Here is a 17,220-nt window from a genome sequence, read left to right as displayed (position 1 = left end):
GCTACAGGAAGTCAATCTTCATCAGGACTAAACAAGACGGCGGCTTCCTGACAGACGGACGCTGCTGTACACTTTCTGGTGACATTACGATGAGCGGAGCACAGATTTCATGCCCTGTACAATACTATACACAGCGCTGTACTCTGATAATAAAACATTACCGAGTTCCTACAGTCTCTGTCGGTGAAGCTTCCATACAATAAACTGCCTCTACCTCACATTTTACCTTTGAACATCATTTACAGGTTTTATACATTATATATCATGAGTACATCTTGTACTATATATATTTCACTCCAGAGCTGAAATCATAGTTCAGCTGTATCAAACTTGAGGTTACATACCTAATAGTTAAGCTTTATTTTGCTTTTTTTTTCCAGAACTATTCATTGATAAAGGTTTCATCTAAAACTAAATAGGGCATGGTTCCTTCTCAACACGGTCTTACAAAAATCCCAAAACAGACATTGCTGTATTTGAGCATGGAAGTGATTTCGCTTCTCCGGGTCATCAAGATAACTCTTCACCGTATGCATAGACCGACTCCCCAATACCCTGCATGGCACCCCAGAACGGAGCCCCGACTACAAACAGTGTCCCTGCCTCTCTCTGGAGGACTTGGCCCATTCATATAATACATGGGTAGCCATTTATTTTGGGGATGCAATACTACATATTCCAAGCAGGGAAATTGCGTCTGGTCAGAGAAGGGGAATATTCGATCTGAAAAAAGGGTAACCTTCATAAGACAACTCATGAAGAGCTAGATAGTTTCAAAACGACTAATCACTCACGGTTGGTCAGTGACGGTAGTGGTCTTGGACAATAATAATTATCATCGATCGATTGATCTCTGCCGTGATCTGTGGCTGGGTCTGGACTTGCATTGACGGGCTGCAAATATATTATTCATCGGGGATGACTTTTGTATTCTAGCCACCGACAACACAATTTTTCAAACAGATCTTTGCCATTGGTCGGCGTTTATCATGCCCGTTCATATCACAAAAAGGTACAGACAATTATCAGAAAATAGTCTGAACCAACATTTTCAGCCAACAAAAAAATCTTTAGTGCATAATTGCTGCTTTTTCATTTTTTTTAATAAGTTTTGCTGTGCAGACAATATCCTGTCACTCACTGGATACCAACAATAAGTTGCTGTTGATGGATCTTTTATTATTATTTTTTAGCATAGGGAGCCAGAACAGCGCCTTTTACTCTATAGTGGCCATCCTGGAGTACTGCAGCTCAGCTCCTATTGAAGTGAAAGAGAGTAGAGCCGCAGTACCTAAGAATGCTGGCTCCAGCACACTGCTAAATAAACAGTTAATGGGTCAGGGGTCACCGATATGATACTGAAGACCTTTTCTAAGGATAGTCCATTAGTCCATCAATATCCAACCTTTAATTATGTGTCATTCTTCATATAGTTAGAATAGAAACAAAGCCACATTGAGATCTGATAACAGCAGCTAACCTGCTTGTTGCTGGTTTCCTGGTAGTAAAATATTATTTCTTTCCACACTGGAGAGAGAAACAAACTCGAAATGACGGCTCCCTCCTAGATAAAGTAATTCTAAAATAAAAGCCAAAATAAAAGTTACATTCTTAAGGTAGAAGATACCCAAATGGCCAACATTAGTATATTTGTATTTCCTTCTATTTCTGGAGATCAGGAAGGCTATGTGCACCCTTGCATTTAGTATGAGGTAAAAGCTGTCTCCTCGGCTCCGGCCTATTTTCCTGGCAGGGACAGCCGACCATCAGACAGGAAATACTTGTGCTGAACGTCCACGGCGTATTATTTCTAGTCAGGAAAGTACAAGCCTCCCGCCATAACAGAGGGCACCATGGGTTAACACACAGGCTGCCATTTACAGCACCCATGGCATCGGCTACCTATACATCTCCTAATATGTCGTGTTCCCACCGCAGAAATGAGCGACGGCCAACGGGGTGATGATCCTAATGAGTCTAAGACTCACACATGGCTCTTTGTCCCTTGGGGGAACAGACTGATGGAAATATGCACGAGCTGCGTGAATGATCACTGCCTGAATGAAAAAAAAAAAAACACGGCTGAGCCATCCGGGCGAGCAAAGACGTAAATGCGCCAAGCAAGGTGCACACTATTGTAGTAGTAGTAGGGCGCTACTGCAAAAGGAACAGGAGGGGCAAAGCTGATAAGATAAATTATATTTAGATTACCCTTAGGGGCATTGGTGTACAATTTTGGGACATTAAAAAAAGAATTACAAAAATATAAATTAAAAATTTATAAAAAAAAATTGTAAAATTATGTTACAAGAGCTACAAACATGTTTTGCTTTATATACCAATCAGGTACACACATCAGACCACATAATAGCCTCTTAATGCGCTATTAAACAACCTATTGGGATCCCAATGGGTCTTCCCCCATTGAAGGACTTAGACGCCATGGTGAACAGTGATCACAGCATCTAAGGGGGTTAAACTGCTGTGTTCAGAGCTAGCTCCAACTGCAGACGGTAATGGCAGACGTCTGCTGTGTAGAACAGTCAGCAACGCTTGCGCTCACTCCATATAAGGTTATATGCACACGTAGTGGAAGGTGCTTCGCTTTTTTCAGCGTGGTTTATCTGCAGATTTTCTGCGGTTTAGCCCTGCAGTTTTCCCCTGCTGTTTGACACCTGTCACTGATCAGGTGCTAAACCGCTGCAGAATCCGCACAAAGAATTGACATGCTGCAGTTTTGAAATCGCAGCAAATCCGCGTGGAAAATTCCGCACCGTGCGACCTCTCCAGAAAGAACATATTTAGAAGTCACAACCCCGCTATCGACACGTCCTTCTAACAGACTAGATGTTGGCGCTGGGTCTGGTCATGGAGCGGTGAAGCCAGCACAGTGTCTGTGACTTGTTTTTATGGAGGATGGGGTTTGTTTGTTTTTTTCTTTAGACGTTGGATTGCGACAGACACTTTCTGAAAATAAGAAATGACAGATCAATCCTTCAAAAGGGGGGCATCATGGATGCTGACTTCACACTGGTCATTGAAAGGGAATATTTTTTTGGGGGGGTCATTTTTGGAATTTTGCTGAAATAGGGATAATGTTCCATGGCATATTTCATAGCTATGCTTATATTAAAAATTAAACTGAATTATAAAAACTAAAAACATGTGTACTGATAAAAAAAGACAACTCGCACAAAAACAAACAACTTTTTATTTTAATAGAAAAAAAAAAAAAAAAAAAACACGGAATACGTCAGTAATACGCAAGTGATAAAATGTGATTCTCCGAGGCATCAGCTACATGGGGGCTTAGTATGTGTGCAGAAGTCTGTTTACATGGACTGATAACGATCGTTCCCGATCATAGGATTGTGTAAACGCATTGGCCAATCAGCCTAAGGAACGAGAAAAACGCTCGCTGATTGGATTGTTGGCAGCTCACCACCCTATGCAAACAAAGGGTATGCTGTCGACAATCAACCATGCTGTATTGGGGATAGGGTGATTGCATTAATGGTCCGTGTGAACAGGTCATTAAAAAGGTGCTAGTTTATAGGCTGGAATCAGCCAGGGTGAATAGGCCTTTACTGGATCAATTGGCCCTGGATGTACATATAGGTCAGCCTCTTGCAATACAGATCCTTATTTGAGGACGGACTCGGAAAGATCAGTCTGATACAAATCGCAGTTTTATGTTCACACCCAAGACGAAGGGCAGTACAAGTTTATACGATTGTATAGTAGCAGAATACATAAACACATTCATCCCAGTTTGCACTATGATCCCATGTAACAGAGATGTAGATGATTTGGAGGGGGGTAATCATTACTGGAAACAATGACAGGGGTGGCTCCTCCATGCAAGCAGTGAGGGTTACAACTATGTAGACACTGAATGGCATGTATAGAATGAAGAGGCAGAGGACGAAATGCACAGAGCCAAGAGGAAGGGCAATGAACGACATCCAGAAACAAGACACCGGCTGGCAGCTAAAGTCACGGAAACTGTGGGCACGCTGTAAAGATGACTATATGTAATCTAGGTTATGGACGAGCGGACCGATTTTCAACTTGTTCTGCTTATTCCTAGTAATAGCTTCATATATCTACAACATCGCTGAGAAATGTGCAAACGGATTTGATTATCTCCGGGGAGATCCAAAGATGCTACCTGCAGTGTGCTTTTCCTGGAGAGACGCACGCGAAGCAAGGGAGAAAAAAAAAAAGGAAACAAGTAGTGACAAAACCACTGCAAAGATGGCGATTCCAATGATGGACTTATGGTGCCGGCAAACTTATATTGACTTGGTCAGAGCAAGCTTATGTACCGCAATCCACAGTTTGGAATATAGTACATAGCTTAAGTTCAGAGTATACAGAACAGACCAAAAGTTTGGACACACCTTCTCATTCAAAGAGTTTTCTTTATTTTCATGACTATGAAAATTGTAGATTCACTCTGAAGGCATCAAAACTATGAATTACCACATGTGGAATTATATAATTAACAAAAAAGTGTGAAACAACTGAGAATATGTCTTTTATTCTAGGTTCTTCAAAGTAGCCACCTTTTGCTTTGATTACTGCTTTACACACTATTGGCATTCTCTTGATGAGCTTCAAGAGGTAGTCACCGGAAATGGTTTTCACTTCACAGGTGTGCCCTGTCAGGTTTAATAAGTGGGATTTCTTGCCTTATAAATGGGGTTGGGACCATCAGTTGTTTTGTGCAGAAGTCTGGTGGATACACAGCTGATAGTCCTACTGAATAGACTGTTAGAATTTGTATTATGGCAAGAAAAAAGCAGCTAAGTAAAGAAAAACGAGTGGCCATCATTACTTTAAGAAATGAAGGTCAGTCAGTCCGAAAAATTGGGAAAACTTTGAAAGTGTCCCCAAGTGCAGTGGCAAAAACCATCAAGCGCTACAAGGAAACTGGTTCATATGAGGACCGCCCCAGGAAAGGAAGACCAAGAGTCACCTCTGCTGCGGAGGATAAGTTCATCCGAGTCACCAGCCTCAGAAATCGCAGGTTAACAGCAGCTCAGATTAGAGACCAGGTCAATGCCGCACAGAGTTCTAGCAGCAGACACATCTCTACAACAACTGGTAAGAGGAGACTTTGTGCAGCAGGCCTTCATGGTAAAATAGCTGCTAGGAAACCACTGCTAAGGACAGGCAACAAGCAGAAGAGACTTGTTTGGGCTAAAGAACACAAGGAATGGACATTAGACCAGTGGAAATCTGTGCTTTGGTCTGATGAGTCCAAATTTGAGATCTTTGCTTCCAACCACCGTGTCTTTGTGTGACGCAGAAAAGGTGAACGGATGGACTCTACATGCCTGAAAATAGCGGGTGATATACCAGCCCCAACAATATTCCCGCCAGTGGGAATAGAAACATAAAACTAATATACTTTATTTCAACCATTAAAAAGGAATCCTCCTCCTATTAAAAGTGCACGTGGAACAAAAGACAAACAACAAAAACACAAAGGACCGCACCAGTACGCTGACCATACGATATCCAAGAGACACCAATTAGATTCTATGCAAAAATGATATTGTTTCATAGAGAAAAAGTTTTTTTGACATCTTTTCATCCAATATCAAAACGGTATCTATCAAGCTTTTTATATAGGTGACAATATTTAGAGATGACCCTTAAATAACTCTCTAATAAATATGTCACCAAAACCTCTACTCATGTCATGTGGGTGATGTAACCCTAAAGAATACCGTGTAGGTCTATGAATCAAGAGTGTCCATCCTTCTGTTTAATGGACACAAATATTGCACTTAGCCACTTACATGTAAACATATAGTGATTTCATAGACCTTAAAGCAGCACCCGGATCTCAATGATCCAAAATGGGCGACGTAAAAAAGCAAACTGGGGTTACCTTTACACTAATGCATCTCATAACATCATTTGCATACATTTTAACCATGTACCCCTTTCTTGAAGTTTGCAAGATTACATCTAATGGGCGCCACATCCATGCGAACAGGGATATCCAATTATAATGTGTATCTCATGATAAAGAGAATTTGCCACCAATCAACATATTTTCACCCCTTAAAATGCTCGCATATACTAACAGCAGCAGATATAATGGAAGGATCTCACCCATTAACAATTCATGGTGGATCCCTGTATGGCACATTGCTCACTACTCCTGAAGCGTTTCGCTCTGGTGAAGCTCATCAGGGGAGTCTCCTAGTGTGGAATCAAACTTGCATAATCAGATGCCCTCAAAGAGGCTGCTTACCCGCCCATCTTTTATAACACGCGCCACTACCGACACTTCCTCTCGTCACAGGAGGCCAGGTCATCAGCGCTGACAGTTTCCTGTGTCTGCTGCGCAAGGAAACGCCCCGCTCACCCACCGCGCATGCGCCATACGATCACATAAAGCGTCCTAGCAACCAGGCGCTAATCAAAAGGGGCGCATGCGCGGTAGACCTGTCAACGAGCAGCCGACCCACAGCAAAGCTTAAATCTAATCCACCGCTGTGCACGGGCCTTATCGGGACAAAAAGCATCACAAATACTGTGGGTCAAGGCTTCATTAAGCCTTTTCATACAATGATTACTGTATTCAACCAAAACCTTTTTTCTTTTTAACCCTATCAAAGGTCAATAATTGTCATCTCCAACATAGAGGCATATTTTATATTAACCCTTGGAGGTCACAGCAGACTATATATAGTATTGACCATAGCAAAAGACACAAACCGCTGGAAAATCCAGCTAGAAAATCTATGAAAAACGAATACCGGTAATGTCATAGACCCCTGATAGGCAGTTCAATTCTAGGTAAAATAGCTGCTAAGAAACCACTGCTAAGGACAGGCAACAAGCAGAAGAGACTTGTTTGGGCTAAAGAACACAAGGAATTGACATTAGACCACTGTAAATCTGTGCTTTGGTCTGATGAGTCCAAATTTGAGATCTTTGGTTCCAACCCCCGTGTCTTTGTGCGACGCAGAAAAGGTGAACGGATGGACTCTACATGCCTGGTTCTCACCGTGAAGCATGGAGGAGGAGGAGGTGTGATGGGGTGGGGGAGCTTTGCTGGTGACACTGTTGGGGATTTATTCAAAATTGAAGGCATACTGAACCAGCATGGCTACCACAGCATCTTGCAGCAGCATGCTATTCCATCCGGTTTGCGTTTAGTTGGGCCATCATTTATTTTTCAACAGGACTATGACCCCAAACACACCTCCAGACTGTGTAAGGGCTATTTGACCAAGAAGGAGAGTGATGGGGTGCTACACCAGATGACCTGGCCTCCACAGTCACCAGACCTGAACCCAATCAAGATGATTTGGGGTGAGCTGGACTACAGAGTGAAGGCAAAAGGGCCAGCAAGTGCTAAGCATCTCTGGGAACTCCTTCAAGACTGTTGGAAGACCATTTCCGGTGACTACCTCTTAAAGCTCATCAAGAGAATGCCAAGAGTGTGCAAAGCAGTAATCAAAGCAAAAGGTGGCTAACCTAGAATATAAGACATATTTTCAGTTGTTTCACACTTTTTTGTTAATTATATAATTCCACATATGTTAATTCATAGATTTGATGTCTTCAGAGTGAATCTACAATTCTCATAGTCATGAAGATAACCGTGAATTCCATTTTTGCGGAAGAACACTGTTTATTTTTCCAATACTTTTTCCATAGTATTGGAAACGGTGATCTGCAAGTTTTTTTTGTGGTCCATTACTGTGGCAGACCGTGAAAATTGCGGCGCTACGGCCCGCAATAACGGGCTGCAAAAAAAACCCAGTAAGTGTAAAAGAAGCCTCGGCAGCACATCTCTTACACTGAACAATGTGCTGCCGAGCGTTTAATCACTTGTCAGGTGCTTTAGACTAGCCGATAGTTGGGATTGATTATTCCCATACGATTGCTGAGCATTGGCTAAATTGGCCATGAAACTACATCTACATATACAGTAAATAAAATCCGAAAATCTACCACCATTCTGCTAACATCCGAACACCCCATAGAAAAGTTGAGATTGAATAACAAATTTTGGCATTGCTGCAAAACCTATGTCAACTTTTGTAAAAATTAAACCATAATGTACTTTTAAGTCAAAAGTGAGAGAAAAACTAAAATTGATGCTGTTTCTATGTTCTGCACTCCCTTATTTCACAAATGTCAACGCGGCTTTACATGGCATCACTCAGAGCAGTGACCGTTCACAGCTACGTTCCAAATTCCGTTTTTAAGTTTCGAAAAAACTATGGCGGATACGTGACAAGAGGGACACAACGGTTTTATTAACACACCAAGGGAAAAAAAATACTGCATACAGCTCTGGTGAACGTGACTGAGGCTCCAACACGAACGTAATCAGCAGCTTTTTTTCTTTCCTTAACGGCCATTTGACAAAAAATAAACATTATTCAATATGCACCAAAAATGTATGACACATGCCAACTTCTAGGCACAAGGATTACTTGGTTCAGATTTGGACACATGGCACCAAGGCTCAACACTATACAGATGTTGAGGTTTCTGTGTACTCAGAGAACACACTTGTGACTCACATTTTATATAATAAAATACTACCGCCCCCATACAAAAAAAAAATCCTGTCAAGTTAAATTGGCCATTTGCGAAAAACTTGCATTCGGTCGACAGCCATTTTATGTGCATGTGCAGCATAATAAAGCGTAGTGACAACCAATGTAGCCACTATTATGGGGATGTCATTGAGATTTCCTGACAGAAAAACATGGTCCTCCACAGTTCTACCACAGGTTTTTGGTGCTGGGACCGGTTTGTAGAGCTGCAGTGTATAATAGAGATCCTGTGCTGTTTCTTTATGCCTTGGTTTTCCCAATTTGAAGTCACATAAAAGAAAAAACCCACAACAAAATCACTAGAAACCCACAAGAGATCAGGCTTGGTGTAGTTTATATAAAAAAAAAAAAAGTGCCGCATTCCCATCAACCCATACAGTCATTGTGAGAAGAGAATTTGTTTTTATTAAATTCCTATTAATTCTATCGTCACATCTGCATGGCAAAATACTGCAATAAAACCGACCGTGTGAACGTCACATGCAGCATTGCTGGACAGAGGTGGCGGTTATCAGTAACTAGGCCTCAGTGCCTTTTGGGCATCTATACGACAGCCCCAGGTGAAAAAAATTATATTTTTTGTGCATCTTAAGGTGCAAATTGACATTTTTGGATGTAGCACAGAGGGGGTATGAGCCACATACAATATGGACATGAAGATAGAACCTAAAAAATATCTGCCACTAACAACCAACATAACATGGGGAGCAAGGTGTAGGGAAAGTATTGAGCCCTCTAAGCCAGTAGTAATTTCCCGAATGCCCCCCTAATACAAATAATGTCCCCTGAAAAAGTATTACGGGCTGTGTAGTGCCCCTTTGCAAGAATAACCATATGCCCCTCTAAAAGTAATAATGCCACCTCCATAACAAAAATACAGCGTATATTCACTAAATGTGAGCCATCTAGTCCTCTTCGCCCCTGAATTAAAAAAAAGGCCATAATTGCGCAATTTGTGTTGTCTCGTAGGTTGCGAGCCTTCAGCAACCTGTGGCCTTTAGATGGAATGTGGCGGACCAAGGAGCCTACGATTCCCTGCTCTACCACTACATCCAATGGTGTGGTCGCCATGTTGATGCAGATACAGTAAGCAGTGCTGCTCGCTTGGAGATATACGGCACCTAGCCAGAAGTCTGAGACCTATGCACTGCCTTGAATATTTTGTGCCAGAGACACCACTTCTTAGAGGCACAACACAGTTTCATAACAAAAACAAGTATTATCTTTCAAAATGTTGCGGCCTTTTGTCCCCGTTCTTCACACTACGCCTCTAGTAGTGATGTTTACAGGTTTTTGCAGCATATCTGATGTGAACACATTGCCCCTTATACAAATCTACCACAACATTTACACAAGCTACAAAACCACAGAGTGGAGGGAATAATAGGCGAGGGCAGCAAAGTCACCTATAACACCCCAAAATTTGAAGAGAAACCGAAGGTGGAAAAAGTTTTGGAATGATCCTAATTTCAGGAAGGGGGATTCATCAAGTAAGAGTTCCCTTGAGTTTTAGAATTTTACTACACGGCTTTATTATTACTACAATACATTTTCTCCGAGTCATAAAACTAATAGAGCACAATGACCCATCACATAACGAGACTCGCAACTTCTGACTTACTTTCTCTACTAAAGGGAAATCATCTGAATTGGTGGCAGAGAGTGTACAGTGTCCTACCAACCCCATCGTCCCTACCTTTGGGTTTTCGATGTCTACTTTTTTATCCATATATACCTAAATGACATTGATTTTTTTAAGTCATTGGATATGGATTTTCAATTTTTGGGGAATGGATTGGAGGTTGCGTTTGTCCCTGTGTACATTTTCTGGTGTCTCTGAATTTTTGCAATCTTTAAAGCCGCCGTAAAGCCACAGTCTTATGGGAACATTATTGGCCAAGGACTTTGAAAGCTATGCCTGATAGAGGCCTTTAGCAGCACTGCGTATACCCTAACCTTAAGGTACTGTCACAACAAGCGACATCGCTAGCAATATCGCTATAACTTGTGACGTTATAGCGATATTGCTAGCGATATCGCTGTGTGTGATACTTACCTACGACCGGCTCCCCCGCTGCTTATCGCTGATCGCGCGAGAACATACTGGACTGTTTCTCGTCGTCAGCTTCCTGTGGAGAGACGAGCGACGACCGTGGAGCCGGGCGGGAGGACGCAGGATCGCCTAGTGTGACAGGTAAGTAGCGACCCCCGTCCCCTGCGATGTTGTTGGTGAGATCTGCCTGTGTGGCAGCTCACTAGCGACCACTTAGCGATGTACCAACGATCCTGACCGCGTCATATCGCTGGTGCATCGCTAAGTGTGACAGTACCTTTAAACCATTTTGTACTTTTAGTACATTCTAGTTATCTTTTGGATTTTACAAGGAAAAAATAAATAAAAACATTCTAACTAAGTCGAATGCTGGTTGGAACCTGCAAAATTCAGCGCTACCAGTCAACGTGGAGATCTCTATCAATTCCGAGTCACCATACATGGGAATATTGGGCTCATCCAGGCGCTCCCGTGCTCACAAGAGTCACTGTGGCTATCATCCAGCAGAGGCCTCCTGGAGAATAAAGTGATCAGCAGTTGAAAATCCAACGTGCCGGATCCATTTCTCCCCCCAGCATCATCTGTCCGGGACCCCAATATACAAGAAGCTGTTGGCTGATATCAGATCTTCCAAGCATCTTCGAAGTTCTGTCCATTTGGGGTTTAGCTGCTACGGATTTTCCGCAGCTGTAAAATCTGCACTATATCAGGTGCATTTACCACAGATTTCACCCTCAGTATTACAAAAGATGAAATCCACAATGAAAGTCTGCAGCCTAAAAATTGCCAAGTATTTCCAATGAGGATTTTCTCTGGAAACTTCGTAAAATCTCATCCACAGTGCTGGTACTGTAATACGCAATAGATTTCCCGCTAAGCTATTTTTTTAGGCCCTCTATATTACCTTATATAGATGCAATTCCTAGAAGGGCAATCGCACTACAAAAACTATTAGTGTGCAACCAACTATTTGCTAAAATTTTGTTACACCAATGATCATGTAAGGGACTAATCAGCTGGTTTTTACATTTTTTTAGAATCTGTATTGCACCGAAGTGGTCACACTTCCAATGTTCACCCAAGGGTCACCTCAACGGTCCATGTACAGGACACGATTTCCAGAGTGGCAGTGGGTCTGCTAACCCAAACGCAACATCCACATATGTTGTTACATAGTCATATACGAGGCTGTTTGGCTCAAGAAAACTGCGTCCCATAACTGTCAATACAGGAGCTAAGACTCGCCAGACCTACGACTATTTAATACCGCAATCACCTTTAGGCAATATATACTGATAGAAGGTTCACAGCTCAAAGTGGCCTAAAATGCATCATGTAGTGCTGACTGCTGACATGTCAGGGGAAACTTTACAGCGCCTCTACATCCTGGTAGTGAGACTCGATTCTTTTAGAGTTGGTGCAAATTGATTTGCCAGACTGAATCCAGTGGCCAGGTCAGCGATCTGTGGCCATCAGTCATAAGCCTCATCCGCCTCTCACCTACCTACCAGCATTTGCGGCTCTACTTTCGATTAGCCATCCTGCCGGCGTTGCGATGAGGTCGCGCCAGGATTTGGACTACATCCTACAAATCAATTTGCACTAACTCTAGCATCTACCATACATTTATGCGGATACACTCTAAATGTGCAAGATGAGTTTTCCTCTTTAAGAAAAAAAACAAAAAAAAACAAATAATGACAAAATAATACTGGTTTTCTGAATGAATCCAGGGGCCAAAGTAGCAATCTTAGGGGGTCGGCAATATTTTTTTTTAATCAATGCAAAAAAAAACCCTCGAAATGTAGGTACTAGTCACAACTGTTTGCTCCTTTACTAACAGCTTGGCCTGCGGATATAGAGCATTATGATGAGTAACTGGAAAACTGACTAATTGTGGGAAGGTAAATAAAATAAAAAAACAAAAATAAACAATACAAATACTCCCCCGCAGCACCGCTGTCACCAGTGGTCTTATGTTTATCTCCTGCAGTGATGATGTGCCATCCATCATGCACGTGACTGCTGCAGCCAATCACTGGCATCAGGAATGATACTTGCATCTATATCACAAGCTCACAGAAGCCAGTGATTGCCTGCAGCGGTCATGTGTGAGTGCTTCTGGGCGCGTAAACAGAGGCGCCACTTTTTTTTTTTTTTTTTTAAATTAAAGGCCTTCATTTAGCAGAACGCGGCCAAAAGAGAGTCCTTAAATCCTTCATATGACCGATACCAGACTGTAATTTCCTTCACAGAGGTCACCCCAAAAAATAAACAAAAACTGCGGTATACATTTATTTTACAATGGCGCCCTATGGGGGATGACACCATCAGACTGCGGCCACTGTCAGATGTGCACGGAAAATGCAGTTTTAGGCTATGTGCACACGTCGTTTTTTTGGTGTGCGGATTTTGGAGAGAAAACCGCAGGTAAATCCGCAGGACAAAAGTCCTGCGGTTTTACACCTCATAATGGATGAGATGTAAAACCGCAGCGTTTCTGCACCAAACAATTGACATGCTGCGGAATGTAAACCGCAGCAAAACCACGCGGAAAAATACGCAGCATGTGCACAGCGTTTTTTTAATTTCCATAGGAAATAAAGGTACTGTACAACGCAGCAGAATCTGCTGTGGACCCGCAGCTGCAGAGACGCTGCGGAACTGCAGCATAATCCGCACCGAGTGCACATACCCTTATTCATGGAGGCGGACAAATCCTAGAAGGCAGGTTGCAAGGGGGCTTAAACATCTGAAGCGAGAGCCTAAAGCTTCGTTCAGAAGTCCGATTTTTAGGCACGGGTGCTAACTGTGTTTTTGATGGGTATCACTCATATCCACGATAGTCTATGGGGCCATTCACGTGTTCAAATTTTTCCTCAAACTGAGTGATCAGTGGAAAATATTGGAGATATGTCCGATCTTTATCCGAGGGTCGGATCAAAAATCGACAATGTAAGTCAATGAGTTTGTGAAAAAAAATTACATCCGAATGTGATCTGATTTTCACGGACTCTCAGAATGGAGAAGGTGGAGATTTCTTTTTGTTCGTTTATTCACGTACAAAAAAAACCCAGATGATATTCGGACCAATCAGATCAGAATAAAGGCTCCAATTTTCTCGTCTGTGAAAAATATCGCAATGATGCCCAACATGCTCTTGCAGCTTTTTTCTGATTGTACCCATAATTATGAGACACGGTCTGATACGACAATCTCTGCAATGGATGCAGAATATATTGGCGCTCTATAAGCATCGAATCATCAACAACATGAACTGATAAAAACAACATAAAAGAATAATATAGTAAGAAAAAATCTGTGAAAATGTCCAACTGCATAAATTCTCCAGCATCAGGGAGGATGAGACCTCAGAATAGTCACTGGTAAGGAGTGGAAGGGGGCAGTTAAAAGGAGGACCACCTCAATCGCTCCAGATGTCACTGGATGCAACCACCTGCACCTTTTTTCACCAGTTTCCATTTTTACTCACACGCCAGGAAGAACAGTCATGTGAAATCCTGGCTACACATACAGTGGCAGAGTTACTTGTACAGATGCAATATTGCTTGCCTCTCCTCCTCCATGTGGGACAGCGACGCAAATCACCATCTCTTACCCCACAAAATAAGAGGTTAACACTCTTTATCCTAGGGTGTGTTAAAGGGACACCACACAAACATTATGACATAGAGAATACCGTCATTGATCCGCTGCATCAGTAATGGAGCCCGAAATTTTTACAACTGGGAAAAAAAGTCCTGTATGCAGAATTATTATCGTCCGTTCTTAGAAAAACAAAAGACCTAATTCGGATCCCATTAAAATCATCGAGGCCGATCTGCTTACCATTGACGTAACTGCATCTACGCACTGACGCCTATTCCGATGGCGTATTCTGAAAAGTTCACAAACGGAATGCGGAATGTTGGGACGTGTCAGCAGAGAAGGATAAAGGGGAACCCGCACCAACCACTGGATATCAACGGATAAATGCAATACAGGGATTTTTTATAAATATAATGAGATGGAGGTTCCCCGATACAGGAAAATCGGGGGTCTCCGGTGGGTGCATTACACACTAAATAGAATGGGGGGGGGGCTAAAGGGAAACCATGCCAATTCTTCTCAACTCCCTATATAAACACACACTCCTTTTAGCCATCCTTTAACCAAAAAAAGGCCCCGACCATAACACGCGGAGCGCTCTGTAAACTTCAGCGCAGATGTTGTGAAACGCGACATGCACTGCTCTCCACCACCAGTGCAGGTAGTACACATTCACAGTGGTTGCACTGCAATCTAAAGCGGAAACCCCACCGTCATCTATTAATAAGCAGAAATAATCACAGCAGCTTCCTATGGTGGGGGGGGCAGGGGGATCACCAAGTCTACATAGGGGGGAAGCCCAATTCTTGCTTATACTCCAGAATGGGCCCCCATGTTTGCGGATGACATAAGCTTGCAATATTGGTGGGATGGGGGGGATTAGCCATGGACACCCCCTCATATTATATCTACAGGGGGATGTGTGTGCATTGCATTCATAACACCAGGCCACAGACAAGGGGATGCATGAGATTTGTAAGGTGGGGTGATCATCAGCATCTTGCTGCCCCCCACTACCTTGCATGAGAAGCCCCCATTGCATCCTGCAGACGTGACAGGGAGAAGAGGAGAGAGAGAGGGGGGTGAGATGCAGGGGCAGGGGGGGGATGGTGTTGGGTGTAATTGGGGGCTGGGTGCTCCCCCTCTCCCCCCATCCCCGGCTGCTCCTGCTGAGGGTGCAGGTAAGGGCAGACTTATACAGGATTTAAAGAGAAATTGCTACAATTGGAACAAACTCACCGCGGTGTTTGAGCAGCAGTCGGCCCGGGGTCTCCAAGTCATCCCAGCACGGGCTCTCAATGCAGGACCCAAGTGGCCTAGACACATAGAGGGTTAGCGCAAAGCCTGCAGAGATGGTGGCGCTGCAGAGGGCGCCGCGCTGCCCCCCAGCCCTCCTCTGCCCCCAGATCACACGCAATAAACAACAACAAATTCACCTCGCGTTTCCTGCAAGAAGGAAAGTAAAAAAAAAAAATTGATCGCAGAGGGTTATTTTTCCCCCCACTTCCCACTCCCGAGTCTCCTCCCTTCTCTCCCCTCCTCCAAAACAATGGAACCCACCCAAATAGGAGGTGCTGGGAGGGGAGCTCTGCCTGCTGCTGACATTGACATGCAAATCAGCCCTGGGGGGCAGCGAGTGATCGGAGGGGCAGCCTGCCGGCCTGCTGCTGCACCTGCACTCAAAGTTTGTGGAGCTTTCATTCCAGCAGCGAACTTGTATGACAATGACAAAAGCCACCCCCTCCCCCAGAGAGGAGCGAGCCAGCGCCAAGTTCTGAGGCCCTGGGCACACCGAACCCCAGCACAGCGACTATTTTATTCAGAAATCTGCTCAAAGTTATTACAGAGGGGTTTTCTTATGTTCTGGGGTGGAAAACGCATCAGAAACTCATTTCTTTTTTTTTTTTTGCTGCCATTTTTACTTAAAACTCAAATATGGAGCAATTTCCAATGAGAATCCGTGACAGACGCATGTCTGAAATCAGGGTCTCTGCCCCTACATCATGGCGCTCTCAGATTCCATAGATTTCCTTTAACCCCTTTACTTCCGTAGCTTTTTTCAATTTTCATTTTTTGCTCCCCTCCTTCCCGGATCCATTACTTTTTTATTTTTCCATCAATATGGCCATGTGAGGGCTTATTTTTTGTGGGACGAGTTGTACTTTTGAACGACACCATTGGTTTTAACATATAAGGTACTGGAAAACAGGAAAACAATTCCAAGTGCAGTGAAAATGCAAATAAAGTGCAATCCCACACTTGTTTTTCGTTTGGCTTTTTTGCTAGGTTCACTAAATGCTAAAACTGACCTGCCATTATGATTCTCCAGGTCATTACAAGTTCATAGACACCAAACATGTCTAGGTTCTCTTTTATCTAAGTGGTGAAAAAAAAATCCAAACTTTGTTAAAAAAAAAAAAAATGCGCCATTTTCCGAGACCCATAGCGTCTCCATTTTTCGTGTTCTGTGGTTGGGTGAGGGCTTATTTTTTGTGCGCCGAACTGACGTTTATATTGATACCACTTTTTTGCAGATATGTTCTTTTGATCACCCGTTATTGCATTTTAATGCAATGTTGCGGCAACCAAAAAAGACAATTCTGATGTTTTTATTTTTTTTCTCGCTAAGCCGTTTAGTGATCAGGTTAATCCTTTTTTTTATTGATAGATCGGGCGATTCTGAACGCGGCGATACCAAATATGTGTATGCTTGATTTTATTTTTATTGTTTTATTTTCAATGGGGCGAAAGGGGGGTGATTTAAACTTTTATATTTGTTTTATATTTTTAAACACACTTTTTTTTTTTACTTTTTGCAATAGTCTCCATGGGAAACTAGAAGATGCCATAACCCGATCAGCTCTTCTACATAGAGGTGATGATCAGATCGCCTCTATATAGCAGATTTACTCACTTGCTATGAGTGCCGACAACTGGGTGGCGCTCACACCAAGCTGGCAC

The 17,220-nt window shown here is 42.9% G+C and overlaps 1 protein-coding gene across 4 annotated transcripts in view; it reads right to left on the bottom strand.

The window, feature by feature from the left end:
• Positions 1-15,928, bottom strand: part of BICRA (BRD4 interacting chromatin remodeling complex associated protein) — a 101,828-nt gene extending 85,900 nt beyond the window's left edge. For 2 of the 4 annotated variants that reach the window (XM_073549122.1, XM_073549125.1), the window contains exon 1: positions 15,499-15,784. The gene's annotated coding sequence lies outside the window, so the exon portion shown is untranslated. Of the gene's footprint in view, positions 1-14,499; positions 15,397-15,498; positions 15,785-15,819 lie in introns of those variants that run through there. The other 2 variants (XM_073549123.1, XM_073549124.1) reach the window with 2 other exon arrangements.
• Between the last annotated feature and the right edge of the window lie 1,292 nt (positions 15,929-17,220).

Source organism: Dendrobates tinctorius, unplaced genomic scaffold (genome assembly GCF_039654945.1).
Source record: "Dendrobates tinctorius isolate UK_male_01 unplaced genomic scaffold, ASM3965494v1 ptg000158l, whole genome shotgun sequence".
Classification (NCBI taxonomy): Eukaryota; Metazoa; Chordata; class Amphibia; order Anura; family Dendrobatidae; genus Dendrobates; species Dendrobates tinctorius.
The sequence above is the reverse complement of the archived record's forward strand: the minus strand, read 5'-3'. Positions and strand labels throughout refer to the sequence as shown.